Here is a 12754-nt window from a genome sequence, read left to right on the forward strand (position 1 = left end):
TCAGTCCTAAGTAATCCCATCTGGAATTCTTTCCTGCATATCAAGAAACAAAAGAGAAAGAGAAAGGGAAGGGGATGAAAGGCAAAGAGATGAAAGAGGAGAGGAAGGGGAAAGGGAAATGGAAGGGGAAGGGGAAGGGAAAAGGGAAGGGGAAGGGAAAAGGGAAGGGGAAGGGAAAAGGGAAGGGGAAGGGAAAAGGGAAGGGGAAGGGGAAGGGGAAGGGGAAGGGGAAGGGGAAGGGGAAGGGGAAGGGGAAGGGGAAGGGGAAGGGAAGGGAAGGGAAGGGAAGGGAAGGGAAGGGAAGGGAAGGGAAGGGAAGGGAAGGGAAGGGAAGGGAAGGGAAGGGAAGGGAAGGGAAGGGAAGGGAAGGGAAGGGAAGGGAAGGGAAGGGAAGGGAAGGGAAGGGAAGGGAAGGGAAGGGAAGGGAAGGGAAGGGAAGGGAAGGGAAGGGGAAGGGGGAGGGGAGGGGAAGGGGAAGGGGAAGGGGAAGGGGAAGGGGAAGGGGAAGGGATAAATTATTTGCCTCAGACAAATTCTACACATTTAACTTCACTGATGGGGCCTGCATGTCCTAATAGAAAGGCTTGGGCCTGCTCTTCAGCTCTGAGGCCATGTGGCCTAGTTAGAGATGCTATAGGTAAATATTTTCACCTTCCAAAGAAGAGTGGCATCATTCATAGCATCTATTGGGAACAGAAGGTCAAGTGTAGTTTCAAATGCTCTGACAACATACAGGTTGTTAGTCAATTCATGTCAGGGCCTACTCTAACAACTTAAAAACACTGACAGCTGCAGAACACTGCTTGTTTTCTAATAGCATGTGATGAACAAAGTATGTAAATGAATGGCATTATTGCTCTAAGTTTCCTTTCTTGCAAATAGAAGAGGTAGGTACTTCAGATTTCGTATGGCCCAAATCTCAAGCTGCATATGCTGATCTCTTCCCACTGAACCTGGAAGTTCCAGGAAAATTAGACTATAATTACGAGTGACTCTGTTAAGTTTCTATATTAGTTGAAACTAAACCAGTCCAAATTTTGCCACCCATATTTATCAAATTATATGCATGATAATTCAAAGTTTTCAAAGCCTGTCAAAGCCTGCCTTCAATGTTATTTGTGCATAGCCAGCAAAGACAGCCTAGACCATCAAATCTATTTAAACTTCCTTTTTGTATAGTAATGACTTTTTAGATTCTCAGATATCCTCAGATTAATTACTTTGATGCTCCATACAGAAAAAAATAATAATTAAAATCTGTTTATCAGAGAACATTGCCTTTTGAAGTACAAACAATATCAGATAGACTGCCAAAGTATTTTCAATAATGTTGTGTCCCGTCCCCCTTGCTTTTGACATGTTTATTAAACCTGGATTTTCACCAGAAAAATATACCACTGATGGCATTTTATTTCTTTTAGTATCATATTTTAGCTTTAAGATAATTGAATTTACCAAAGATATCTATTATGAAGGACCCTCTCCTCTCCCTCCAGAAGCCTAATGGGAGTGCTGTTATTGATCTCCAGAAGAGTAGAGTAGGACTGGATCTAAATTACCTGAATCAATGCCAAGAAAAAGTTTATTTTGATCTGAGCTTTTGGCTAGTTCCTTATGCCAAAAATAGAGATAAAGGAAATGTTTCTTCTTGATCATGAATATTAACCCATTCAAAACAAAGCATGTGTTGCACTCTGCAATTTTAGAAACAGAAAGTTTATGGAAAATGCAATGAACCATTGTCTAGAAAAACAGATCCAACTTTACTGGTGGCTTAAATGGTCACTAAAGTTACACATGAAGAATTAGTTGGTTAGGGAACACATTAAGAGGAAGAATAAATCATAAAATAGGCAACAGAACATACCTGCCCTTGAGTGGATGTAAAATTTGTATGACAAGACACAGGGAAAGATGAGGACTCGCAAGAAACCCAACAAACAGATGTAGGAAAAAGCTTCTCTTTTAAACTTATTTATCCTCTCCTAAACCTTCCTTCAACTAAAACTCAGACACCAGGCTTCATCTCATCTGGTTTTAAACATCAAGAAGCTTGAATATTATGTGTGAGCTAGTCACTAAACACCAGACTCAAAGCTTTGAGAGACAATATTAGATTATCCAGAAGACAAATCCACTGAGCAATCTTATGCCCTAATGTCCAGATGCAATTAATCACCTTCAGAGAAAATTTATTTCATTAATGCAAAGAAATCTTATAAAAGCTACTTCAGTTTCAGCATCTATCATGCAGCTGTCTAGCTTATAAGTTACTCTCATGAGGAGTACAGCCTCCAGCACACTTTTTGTGGGTAAACAAGGACATCAGGAAAAACAGAGTTCCATTTAGCTAGAATCCATCCACCATTATTTAGTTACTACAGAAGTTCTGCTTTGCATTATACACTTTGAGAGACAAACAGTCCTTTACAGACATCCTATGGCAAATTGCAGAGTCATTAAGCTCTTGTCTTAGTTTTGAAAATGTATGTCCTTTTAAAATTACCTGTTCCACAGCTGCCAATTCCCTTAGAGTTCAGGCTGAAATGCTCCATGGTTATGCCAGATGACCCTTTTCCACCAGCTGCTTATCTTCTCCATCTGCAGTTCCATGTGGATCCAGCTCTGACTCTATGAGAGCTCCATCTCCTTACATTTGAGGTGAGTGGCTCACTAACTGTGTTTCATTCCTTCTGTGCAGAAGGCAGCTCCTAGGTCCATCATAACCCTGTCTTCAAGGATTCCCTGGAACTTACAGGATATGTCTGTACCAGTAAATAAAATTAGCCAGGGACCCAAAGATCTGTGACTTACTTGCATATACATAAACCCTCTCGCTCCCTAGCACCACTTACTCACCCCTCCACCCTGCGACAAAACAAGGTGGCAGTATCCAAAATTCTTACTGAAACATTCTCTATGGTACATTAACCCTATAACATACTCAGGCATTATCTAGGCCAATGCTAGCTGTCTCAGACATAACGACACTGCTGTGTGGGATTTTCCTGAAGAGTGGTGAATTTAACCTATCCTTCAGGTTAAACTCATCTAGTCCCCATGGCAGGGGGGTTGGAACTAGATGATCCTTGGGGTCCCTTCCAACCCTGACAATTCTGTGATTAGTTAATAATACAAAAAATAGTTAATAATAGAAAAATGTAGCTCTTTCACAATAATATTTAGATCCATAACTGTTCATGGCGCTTTACAGACTGGCATGCTCTTGAAACAGATCACTTACCAAGGGAGAGGCAGTAAGTGGAAAATATTCATTACCTAGCCACTGCTGTGTGGTTAAAAACCGCTGATTACATGCTTGAAGGTAACACGAAAAAGCTAGGGAAGGAATCAATTTCTCTATCTCTTCCTTTTTATTCCAGATGCAACAAATTTATATACCAGTTTCATGTTTCATCTGCTGAGCCTGTTAGCATTTGAAATGTTAAAAGGGGTGAAGGGGTTGATTAAAATAGCAACTGCAAAAGGAATGATGAGAAAGAGAGTGGACGGTATCTCTTTTTTAAGAGAGGGCAAGCACAAAGATGCATAAGCAGGCTCCTTACTGATCTGAAGTGTAACAGTGCTAACTAACCCCAACTGCCTTATACCATCAATGAACTGCAGAAAATCTGCCCTTCTGTTTTTATTAGTCCATAAATGGGCTTTAAATTTAGTAGGAATTGAGTTTTACGTTGTTGCATTTATACTGACATTCATAGTTTTGGCAATATGGATGAGACTACAAAATCATACAGCAGAGAAAATTACAATTACATCCTTAAACATCATGGCATCTTCTTGTCTTTGCACCAATTCTCATGGATTTTATGTTTTGTGCATCTAGACTGCTGGTGTAACAACTATGAAATAAATGTGCATTTCAGCCAAGTGATTCTAAGGAAGGATTGCATTAATCTAAGTGCACAGGAATCCTATTTGAGGGATGTGACTTGTATTTAACCAGGAAATTCCCAGTAAAATAGTGTACTCTTTGCAAGGGCATTCTGTGCCTAAAATAGAGGAAGGAGTGATCCTCATTCACGTCATTAGAATAGGGAGGCAAGGCATCTGTAGTGAGGACATGGGGTAATGGGTTATCATTCTCTTATATTTGATCTAAAAATACAACTTTGATACTTTATTTTCAACATAATGGAAGCAAGTTTATTCTGCTGACAACAAACAGAAATAGGGGAGATAGCTCAGATGCGATGAAACCCTCTTAGACATCTTACTTACATTGGAATGACCCTTTTAGAAACTGCAACATTTGTGCTTGCTTTTCTTCATTGTTGTTTAATTTTCTTCCTCTAATGATAACCAGAAACATAAGTGCTGAGGAACCAAGTGAACAACAGTTATTGCACAATTTCTGTCCTAGACTAGAACAAAAAAAACCCCAATGAACAAACAACAAAAAAGTACAAATAGCTATAGACAGAGTTTTCAGTGCAGTAAAACTGTTTCCAAGGAGTATCCAGAGCAGCATTTGCTAATCTAAACTGAATGCCCACTGTAGCTAACATGAGGTAATACAATGCTGTGAATTTCTGTTCAGTTACTTTGCACATTTTACATGGTCCCATTCTAAAAGAGAATTGTGTGTGAATGTCAAACACACCAGAAAAGAGAGACATGGGGCACAGGAGTAAATTTGTGAAACATTTTATCTGCTGTGGAGATCAATGAACACAAGATGAGAAGCACATGCTAGACCTGGGTTGGTATGCCACCAGAAGACAGGCATGGTAGAGAAGGAGAACTGACAAATATAAGCTCATAAGAACAATGTAAAGCAGAAGACTCTTGAAAAAAAATACAGCATCTACTTGTCACTTTTCAAGATGCAAAATGTTTATGAATTTTAAGGACATTCCCAGTATCTGCCAGGGAAAAGCCCTGGAGAATTTATTCTCTTCTTACAAAGAGTCTTCAGTGAAATAGATTAATGCCAACTGCTGCTAAGTTTGGAACAAGCTTTCTAAGGTTTTCTCCCCTGTTTGTATAGTCATTCTGGAGTCTAAAGGTGAAATTTTAGCACAGAACTAAAGACCCTATATTCTGCCCACTTACTACAGAATCATAGCTCTTACTCAATCATGGTGAAAAGAGTATAAGTAAGTCCATAAGAAGCTAATACCTTTATGAAGGACTCAGAAGTATATGCCGCTGCCAAGGGAGGAGAAACAAGACAGTTTCTAGATGTGAAAGTTGGAAGAGCAGAAGAAAGGTCAGCAAATTTTGCCTATGAAGGTGGGAGGATAGCAGCATTGTTTCAGTATCAGTTTTATCAGAATAGATACCTAGGTCATGTTGTTAGCCTGTGAATCTGTGAATATGGAGGTCTTCTTGGGCCTTGTAATACATTCATATTATATTCAAAAGCTTTAGAGCAGGAGAGTTGAAGAAGAAAATAGAGGGTTTCTCTGAGAAAAGACAATATTCTGTGCTTGTGGCTTCCAGTAAGTTCAAGTTCTTCTACGGAAAGATTTTAATAGGTTAGGTCAAGGCTACCAAAGGTACATGAGATATCACAGGAAAAGGTATGCCAGAAGCAGGATTTCAATGCCTGGATGAAAATGCCAAAACAATCAGGGAGGAGTGAAGAAAGTATCTTTAGAAAACAGTTAACAAATGAAAGGACACTACATTAGTACCCCATGCAAATTAGGGAAAAAAATTAATACCAGCAGCAGAAATGCTCCAGATTAAAAAAGTGGTGGGAGGAGTTGCAAGGACTTCATTTATGACTGATATTGAGGAGAATATGATTTTGCTGGACTGAAAGTTTAAGAGAAAGAAATATAGGTACTCTTCTCCACCAAAGCAGAGAAAGCGGGAAGGGTCATGAAGGGTCATGGAAAAATGATACCTAAAGGTCAAGGATGAGGAAAGAGCTAAAAAAAAAAAGTTGGGAAAAACTTTTCCCTGGAGAAATCAAAGTGTATTTTTGAGCAGGAAGTAGCTTTGGAGAGTTCCTCTTGAAACAAGAATATTCCATTTCCTGGAGATAAAAAAAATTAATGAATTAGGAGCAAAAAGGTCCACTTCAGCAAATGGTGGCTTGATCTGAGAACAAATATGACCAATCTACTAGAGTATCTACAGAAGCCTACTGTAAATCCGTAGACTCAGAAACAAGCAAGGCAAGGTTCTGTTAACGGCTGCAAATGGGGACAGAGCATGAATCTGGGTACAAGAGTTCAGGGCTCCTCAGTACAAAAGAGCTGCTGGATGGGATTCCAATAAATGGTCACAAAGTGGATTAAGGAATTGGAGCACCTCCCCTATGAGGATAGATGGAGAACGTTGAGACTGTTTATCCCAAGAAAGAGAAGGCTGAGGGTGTATCTTGTTAATGTATATAAATACCTGAAGGGAGGGTGCAAAGAAGATGCAGCCAGGCTCTTTTCAGTGGTGTCCAGTGACAGGACAAAAGGCAATGGCCATAAACCGAAACACAGAAGGTTTCTTCTGAACATTAGGAAACACACTGTATACTGAGAGGGTAACTGATCACTGGTACAGGTTGCTCAGAGAGGTTGTGGAGTTGTCTACCTTAAAAATCTGTCTGGAAACAGTTCTGGGCAACTAGCTGTAGATGGCATTGCTAGAGCTGAGGGGTGGAATAGAATAGAATAGAATAGAATAGAATAGAATAGAATAGAATAGAATAGAATAGAATAGAATAGAATAGAATAGAATAGAATAGAATAGAATAGACCAGGTTGGAAGAGACCTTCAAGATCATCGTGTCCAACCTATCATCCAACCCACCTAATCAATTAAACCATGCAACCAAGCACCCTATCAAGTCTCCTCCTGGGTAGACCAGATATTCTCCACAAGTCCCTTCCAACCTCAACCATTACATGATTCTGTAAAGAAAAATGATGATAGCACCTTTGGTTACCACACCTAATCAACTGAAGGACCAGAGACGGCACAAGAAGATGTCACACAAAATCACAGCATTTAGAAACCAAAATGGATTCCAGAAAAACAAAACAAACAAAGTAAAACAACTGCAATGTACTTGGGAGAAGAAAGGACAGCAAACTAAAGAAGAGTCCAGTGAGTAGCAACAGAATGGTCTGTCTTCTATGGAGAACTTGGAGGTTGTAAGTCACTACCTGGATGGTTATGTTAAAGGTTTATTTTAATAGTGGTCATACACCTGAGCAAAAGAGCCCACTTTGGCCTTTAAGCCAAGATTCCCCAGTGTGTCAAAGTAATGTACAATATATCAGAATAGAATAGAATAGAATAGAATAGAATGCAATACAATACAATACAATACAATACAATACAATACAATACAATACAATACAATACAACAGGTTGGAAGACACCTTCAAGATCATCACATCCAATCTATTATCCAACCCACCTAATCAACTAAAACATGCAATCAAGCACCCTATCAAGTCTCCTCTTGAACACCTTCAATGATGGTGACTCCACCACCTCCCCAGGCAGCCCATTCCAACGGCCAATCACTCTCTCTATGAAGAACTTCTTTCTAATATCCAGCCTAAACCTCCCCTGGTGCAGCTTGAGACTGTGTCCTCTTCTTTTGGTGCTGGTTGCCTGGGAGAAGAGACCAACCTCTGCCTGTCTACAACCTGCCTTCAGGGAGTTGTAGACAGCAATAAGGTCTCCCCTCAGCCTCCTCTTCTCCAGGCTAAGCAACCCCAGCTCCCTCAGCCTCTCCCCATAGGGCTTGTGTTCCAAACCCTTCACCAACTTTGTTGCCCTTCTCTGGACATGTTCCAGCAAGTCAACATCCTTCCTAAATTGAGGGGCCCAGAACTGGACACAGTACTTGAGGTGTGGCCTAACCAGTGCAGTGTACAGGGGCAGAATGACCTCCCTGCTCCTGCTGGCCACACTGTTCCTGATGCAGGCCAGGGTGCCATTGGCCCTCTTGTCCACCTGGGCACACTGCAGGCTCATGTTCAGCCCACCATCAACCAGTACCCCCGGGTACCTCTCCACCTGGCCACTCTCCAGCCACTCTGACCCCAGCCTGTAGCACTGCATGGGGTTGCTGTGGCCAATGTGCAGAACCCGGCACTTGGATGTGTTAAATCTCATGCCGTTGGATTCTGCCCATCTGCCCAGCCTGTCGAGGTCCCTCTGCAGAGCCTCTCTACCCTCCAGCAGATCAACTCCTGCCCCCAGCTTGGTGTCGTCTGCAAATTTACTGATGATGGACTCAATGCCCTCATCCAGATCATCAATAAAGATGTTAAAGAGGATGGGGTCCAGCACTGATCCTTGGGGCACACCACTAGTGACGGCTGCCAGCTGGATGTGGCACCATTCACCACCACTCTCTGGGCTCGGCCCTCCAGCCAGTTCCTAACCCAATGTAGTGTGCTCCTGTCCAAGCCATGGGCTGACATCTTGGCCAGGAGTTCGCAGTCTGGACTGGAGGGAAAGATTTTCAACCTAGAATCATCTTGGTAATTTCAATTACAAAGTCAGATTTTGAGGCTTCTTCCACATGCCACCTTCCATAAACAAAACAGCATATGAAAACAGAATTCCTATTTTCCCTTGGCTAACAGCACATGTTCCTCTAGCACTAAACACAGATGTATGTAAAACTGACATTTACAGTTTGAGCTCTTGGAATATAAAGAGAGCAGTTGTGTTATTCCCTGTTATTCCCTGACTATTTTTTTTTGAATTGCTGGAGGCTAGATTTTGCTGCAAAATGTACAAGATAGCAGTAAGACATCCTTCCCCCTCCCACCCCACCAATATATTAAGGACTGTGTTTGATGAGATCCTGAGAAGACATACATCTATAGCAGCTAAGGAATGTGTATGTAGAATCCAAATCCTACATCATTACCTTGCATAACAAAGTTGCAGCTGCACTGATTTGAAAAAGTGTCACTGCAGTTCATTTGATCAGGGCCTCCTACCAAAAATGTGATGCTCAGTAAGACCACTAGTGTTAAAAGTTTCCTAAAAGGTGTCAGCTAGCTTCAGCCATTGCTGATCTGCAGAAGAGTGCTCTGACTTCATCTGCATTGAGAGCTGAGTAGCTACCCAGCTATTTCCATGGGCAACATCCAACACTGAGAAATGGCCAAGCACTCTTTTTCAACAACAATACATTTGTTTAAAGTAAAAGTGAAGAGTTTCTTCAAATATCTGATCAGCAAAGACCTATTTGCACCTATAAGATCTTTTTTATATGTTATAAAAGAAAAACTTGGAATCCAAGGCAGTGATGTAGATCTGTAGAAAGCCTTTTCTAGGTCTCTGTAAGCATTTGAATAGATTCCAGTCATGGACATAAAGAGCACTCCTACTTCTTGGGGTGTGTGGCATCTAAACACTACCTCCTGCTTATTATCCCCTGGGTAAATAAATGATTACTGTGTTCAGTCATTGCAGTTGGGTGAAAGTCATATAATTATTCAGGTTGGCAAGGACCCTTAAGATCTTCGAGTCCCCTCAAGGTAACAACTCTCATCTTAGAAATGGAAGTGTCTCCCTCTCCAACATGAGCAGAGCAACTCAGGAATTATTTTAGTTGCTAGGAAGTGCAGCCACATTACTGCCCAGAAGGAGTTCCAGTGTCTCATGGCAAGAGCTGGCTTTTATCACCACTACTTAGCTGAACCCACAGTAATAGATTTGATTTGCAGTTAGTTGGAACCATTTCAAACAGAGCCAAGCACGGAACAAACAAGGAGCTCTTGTAGACAGCCAGCTGTCTAGCACCTGAGATCTCTCCCTGGCTCTCTTTTGTTTCACAGCACGGATTTCTTTATTCTAGTGATTCTTAACAGAATTGCTTTATTGGTGTGGAGCTTACCAGTATAATTTCAAGTCAGTGCATGGTGGTGGGTTCATTCTATCCAGATGAACACTGTGTTTGTATTACATGGCCACACTTGAGAAAAGTGTGGATGAGTGAATCACTCACTGCACCTCTTGTTGAGGTCAAACATTTTGTCTGGAAATGAATTTAATCCAGACTTGAAAGGCTCCCCTGGAGTGATTTCTGTGCAACAACATAAACAATGTATGGTCAGTTATCATCTCCTCTGTACAAAGGCATAGAATTCCCATCAGCTGACTTATCTAGACTTCCCGGGTGATTCTGAGTCAAACTCTTGCTACAACTGGAATTTAAAAGTAAGCTTGGTCACCTTTATTCTGTTGAAGTAGCATAGAAGACAAAGTGTCTTTAATAATTTTTGTAAAATTCAGAAATGCTGCTCTTTCAAACCTGCAGCCACTTTCTCAAATCCATTTTGGTAGCTTTTCCTCTAATAGGTAGCAATTCAGTGTAACTCATAACTCAGGTTAATTACATGCTGCTATATAAATTTCAGAACTTTAATTTACCTTGTGATTTCCATTGCTGATGCTGAATAGGAAGGACAAGTGGAATAAATGTTACTAAAAGTGGCATATTCATTTTAATCTTAAGAGTTAGATGGGAAAATAAAATTTCAGTTAGCAACCAGTCTGAGTTAAAAATTTGACCTTTATTCCATATAAAAATCCTTAAACTCAAATAAATAAGGACTATAAGAGACAGACAAATGTCTATTAGACACATTTAATTTATTGTTTTTCATTTTACTGTTTAAGCTAAAATATGGTATTGCTTACAACAATGTACAGTAAAAGAGGTATCTGCACACAGACTTTATGTCTCATTTGTGATAGCTACTGTTATTGTTATTGTTTTATTATAATCTCTTCTGACTAAATACTGTTCCACTGTTTCAAGAATGAGGTATAATGTGAATACATTGCAGTTGACAGCCAACAGCATATTTTGTAAAAGTTGCTTATTTTTGCAGAAGAAGAGACAGAGCATAGCTACACATCACACTAAAAAGAATTTAATAGATGTGCATAAACTTAGACAGGGCAGGGGGAAGACAGCTAATGTCAGTATTCTGTATCATCCATCCAGCACATTACACATGTGCAGGTACAAAACAGCAATATCCTAATTTCTCAGTTTCTAGTAGTATATTTATTCCTTTAAAATTGCCACTGCTAATGCTTCTGTGGCAACTTCTAAAGTATGGAAAACTGTATTCTGACTTTAACTCATCTCCTGTATATAATGCATGGCTCACGGTGAGAGAGTTATTCTTTATATTCATTCTAGACTTACCCCAGTTAGTTGGCAAATTTCCACCAGACTCAATAAAAAGAGAAGCAGACATGATGGGGCAGATTTCTGAGGCTACTTAGCTTCTGAACAAAGTAAACAGAAAATCAATGAGATTTACAAAACTTCCTGCAAGCTCATGCAAAATTCCCATTGACTCAATGAGTGTAACATGAATTAAAATACACAATCCTGCAGTGTGTCTCATGAGCTTGTTAATGAAAGAGTTTACTGATGCTGTAATTGTGGCCACTTCCCATGGTCTATGCTACATATAACAAAATAAAGTTGTTCTGTTGCTAAAAATCATTCTGCTGGTGATTACAAGTCGGCCAGTCTATCTACTATCTGTATGACACTTCAAATTAAAAACAAACAAAATAACAAAACAAACAAAAAAAACCCCAACAACCACCATAAGAAATAATCAGAGCATCATCAGCCACCGATGGAAACATTGCATCTAAATTATAATTAAAAACAGTGACTGGCTATAATTCATGTAATTGTCAATAGCCAGTGGAATGGAATGCAGTGAAAGTGCAGAATATAGTAAAATGAGTGTGAGACAGTCTGGAGGATCTTTTAGAGAGTGGTCCAGCTTTCTCCTTGCACAAAAGTGAATTTTCCATGGGACAAAGAGTATTTCTGCTTTCTAGGAAAAAAACAAAACAAAGCAAAACAAAAAATACACTAGCAGCAGTTTGCATAATCTTATATAATGAATTCCATACAGTTCAGTGAGGCATTTATTCCATAGTTTAATTAGCAGAGGCCACTTAAGGGGCACCAGTCTACTATATTTACAGATGGTTTTCTCTTATTGTAATCTAGATTAACCTTCTTAGCTGCTGCTTCTGTTAAAATGCAGTTAATTTGCCAAGACATCCACTACACTCTCAGTGCTTAATGTATTATCTTAAACTTTACATAAATTTCTGTGAAACTGTTTTTTCCTTTACTTCTTCACTAGTTAAAGTATTTTACACAGTGTATGCTCTTTTTAATTTTTACAAATAATCTTATCTTTAAAAAAACAGAGTAGAAACAATAAAGGTGGTAAACTTCACTAGTTGTATTCCCTTGACTATCCCATCCTTTCAGATGAAGTCAATTTTTTTTTCACTTTTGATTGTTCATCATAGCAAACAATGACTATGAATGCATTGGCCCAGGCAATCTGCTGGCAGCCAGAAGCAGCTGTTTAGTCACATACACCCATTTTGTGCAATACTGCAGAGTAATGTGCTTCAGCTATCTGCAGCTGCTCAGGGCTCCATGTATACTAACGCTACTACTGAAAAAGTTGTGAAACTAGATAGTTATTACTACAACTTCTGAAGCTGAAGTGTCAATAACGGTGTTGCTGCTAAACAGTACTAAGCATTATCTTGTGGAGCTGCGTTACCAAAAGAGTTAGCAAAAATATCTCAATGTAGTCACAATCTGGGTTTTGATAGTCAGGACCAGCATAGAAGCCTTTGAGGCTTAGCAAGAACCTTCCAAGGAAAAAACATTTACATATAAAAGGTTTTCTGGGGGGTTGTGTTGGTTTGGTTTGGTTTCTTGGTTTGGTTTTTATCTAATGTCCAA

The sequence above is a fragment of the Dryobates pubescens genome, chromosome 7 (assembly GCF_014839835.1).
Source record: "Dryobates pubescens isolate bDryPub1 chromosome 7, bDryPub1.pri, whole genome shotgun sequence".
Taxonomy (NCBI): Eukaryota; Metazoa; Chordata; class Aves; order Piciformes; family Picidae; genus Dryobates; species Dryobates pubescens.